The sequence below is a fragment of the Lycium ferocissimum genome, chromosome 10 (assembly GCF_029784015.1).
Source record: "Lycium ferocissimum isolate CSIRO_LF1 chromosome 10, AGI_CSIRO_Lferr_CH_V1, whole genome shotgun sequence".
Taxonomy (NCBI): domain Eukaryota; kingdom Viridiplantae; phylum Streptophyta; class Magnoliopsida; order Solanales; family Solanaceae; genus Lycium; species Lycium ferocissimum.
In genome coordinates, this window is record NC_081351.1 from 41,338,087 (window position 1) to 41,340,654 (window position 2,568).

General features: G+C 30.5%; 1 pseudogene; it reads right to left on the reverse strand.

Annotated features, from left to right (window-relative positions):
• Positions 1–272: 272 nt before the first annotated feature.
• On the reverse strand, positions 273–2,128 carry LOC132033893 (abscisic stress-ripening protein 2-like; annotated as a pseudogene).
• Positions 2,129–2,568: the final 440 nt, after the last annotated feature.

Below are 2,568 nucleotides of genomic sequence, written 5' to 3' on the forward strand. Positions count from 1 at the left end.
AAAGTAATAATTTGTACATATTAATATTTTTGGAAAATATTACCAAGTTAAATGATCTAAAATAATATACTATCCTTAATACTAAATATGATATGGTAAACTTGAAATTAGAGTAATTACCTGATATTTTAAAAGTTTTTTATTTAGTAGTAAATACTAGATTATGTTGGTCAACATAAAGGGGCTAAAACAAATCACAAAACACCGAACATGCATAAATGAGAAGTGGCCATTTGTGCCATTTGTGTGACTACTATCCGTTATGTTATGAATTAGATTGATGTATGTTGGGATTTCGATCGTGCTATCGACGACTTAAATTAGATCACTTAGCCACGTGAATATCAAACGTTAATTTAAAAACCCATTATCTAATTCAACAGTCAAACAAAGGCGTTACAGAAAATTCTAAAGAAAAGAAGATTAAGATGTCATAATCATTTTTAATACACAAGGAAGAAAAAGGAGTACACTCAAATAGTACCAAATTAATCGATACACAAAGTATTACAAGGCGAGAATAACATGGAAACACCAAATCAATCCACACTAGAGAGAATTAAAACTGACACGAAACACATATCTTTTACAGTATTTATTTTAGGGCAGTTCATAGCTGCTAGAAATTAAACAAAAATAGAAAAATATTAGTGGTGGTGGTGGTGGTGGTGATGTCCGCCCTCAACTTCTTTTTTGCTCTTTCTTGCATCCTTTTTTCTCATGGTGTTCATGGTGGAATGCAAATCCAGCAGCCCCCACTGCAGCAACTGCTGCTATTTCTTCTTCTATCTTGTGCTTGTGTGCATTCTCTGGGTCTTTCTTTGACTTGTGCTTCTCATGCTATTTTTTAATTTATTTATCAAAAACAACAAGAAATTGAGTAAGAAATTGACGAAAACTATAGCTCAATCAAGATAAAGAGGTACACTTCTTAATTTATGGAGCATAGTGCACTGTCATATAAGGTATTGAACCTTTTTTTGCTAATATCCACGTATAGAGAACAAAAATGAAGAAACTAAGAAAAAGTTTGCTCCTTGTAAAGACTAAAGTGAAAAGTTATACTCCCATATCTCAATTTTTTTGACATTTTCCTTTTTAGTGTCCCAAAAACAATGTTACATTTTTATTAGAAATATTGATTTTAAAATTCTCATTTTATAATTTAATAAAATTATTTATAATTACACAAATTCAAATCTTATTTTAGATTACAAGTTTAAAGGAACTTCTTTTTTTAAAAATAATAATAAAAAAAAAAACCCTAGGATCAAACGCCCACATAAATTGGTGACAGAACGAGTAACCATTACGAATGTCATAGGCCTATGCCACTAGTTAAGATAGGAGCAAATACTTGGGTTAGATAGAATAATTCTTTGAACATTAATTTAGCTAACTAATTAACTCCATACTACTATATATACTTACTAAGATTGATCCATCCCATTTAGACATTTATAACTGAGCACGAATTTAAGAATCAAATAAGTCCTAGACACGTAAATAAAATGTATATATGCAAAGTATCATAGATATACCGACGTGGAAATATATGTTAAGAGTTCATAATTGAGAAAATTTTACGTACCAAGGCGAAAGCACCAGCAAGCAACAGCACCAAATTCACCGGCTTTCTTGAGATGACTGTGGTGTTTGATTTCTTTTTCATAATCAACTGGACCACCCTCTTCCTCCTCCTCTGTGGTGGAACAGATGGTGATGGTGTTTCTCTTCTTCCATGGTGATTATTGTCTAAATGTGATGACTGTATGAAAGATGTCAATAGACAAGTGGTTGATGCTTTGATATTGGTGGGACTTGTGAACGTTTATCTAGTGCACTATTTATAGTTGATTAATTGAATAAATCGTATGGACAAGGTCCAAAAATATTAGCTGGCGTGGGTAAGGAAAAAATGTTGTGAAAGGGATTTCAATATTACTATATTAGTCCATGGATTAGGTGGCACCTTGTCAATTCTGTGGTATTTCTATTTGTCATCTTCTTATAGAAAATTAAGTTTGATTTCTTCTGGAAGTATTTATTATTAATTGTTTGTGTGAACGTTAGAAATTTCAATATTAATTATTTCTAACTTATTTCGAATTGAACTAAGTGAGGTTTTGACTGGTGGATGTTATCTAACTGTGAAATGTTTATAATTTCCTTAATAAAGAAGTAAGTGGAACAATTATCAAAGGAAAATGTTTTGTAGAAACGCGGAGGTATGAAAATTTCCTTTCGCTTAACTAAATCAGAAAATAGAACACATGTGGGTCGGCATTTCTCTTTCAAACTTTTTTTTTTTTTCCGTGTGCGTGTAGGGGCAGAATTATTCATAGACATTTCTTTTAAAGAATATCTTTATTACTTTCTTCATCTTAATTTATGTGTTTGACGATACTGTTTAATTAGGCACAAAATTTTAAAAAAAAATGAAAACTTTGAAATTTGTAGTCTAGATTCTAAAACAATTGTGTTAGATATTTATATGACTATAAAGCATCTCATTAAAGACTAAATAAGAAATTTAAAGTTAAATTATTTATTGTTGGTGAAAGTACA